Source organism: Propithecus coquereli, unplaced genomic scaffold (genome assembly GCF_000956105.1).
Source record: "Propithecus coquereli isolate 6110/MARCELLA unplaced genomic scaffold, Pcoq_1.0 Scaffold503, whole genome shotgun sequence".
In the NCBI taxonomy this organism is placed as follows: Eukaryota; Metazoa; Chordata; class Mammalia; order Primates; family Indriidae; genus Propithecus; species Propithecus coquereli.
In genome coordinates, this window is record NW_012150875.1 from 2,056,459 (window position 1) to 2,057,019 (window position 561).

A 561-nucleotide genomic window follows, 5' to 3' on the forward strand; every position below is an offset into this window, starting at 1 on the left:
AATGAATGTGAAAAATCTTGTTCACTCTCTGATTCTGAATTTGAGAGATCTTTATAATTTTTTTTGGTTTTTGTTGCTCTTCGTGGAAGTCTAGTTCTTGCCTCTGGAACTGTCTTGTCGACCTTTTTGGTGATGTTTTTAGTGGGTGTCTTTGGGAGAAAAATGCCTGAATATTGTTAGATCAGTATTTGAGATACAAAAAATATAAGCTGTTTGCTGTAAGATTGGCTCTGTGACAAGACATACATAAAATATTTGTAGGATAAAATAATTCCTGATTAATATTTTTAAATGACTGGATTTTATCTTCTCATTACAACTATCTTCTTTACCACCTTTTTATCCCTACCATTAAATCCCTGAGAGGCCTGATATATATTATTTAGCTAAAGTAAAGATCAAAAATACTTAAAAACCACAGAATAAAGTAGACTTAAAACATGACCAACATGATTAAAAAAACAGAAGAAGTGTGCAAAGGCAGGAACAAATATGGAAAACTGAAAACGAGGATAAAATTATGAAATGATGAATTATTTTTACAAGACAAGAAAAAATAAT

General features: G+C 30.1%; 1 protein-coding gene across 1 annotated transcript in view; it reads right to left on the reverse strand.

The window, feature by feature from the left end:
• The window catches only part of SYCP2 (synaptonemal complex protein 2), an 84,263-nt gene that overhangs the window by 12,949 nt on the left and 70,753 nt on the right, over positions 1-561 (reverse strand). The window lies entirely within an intron of this gene.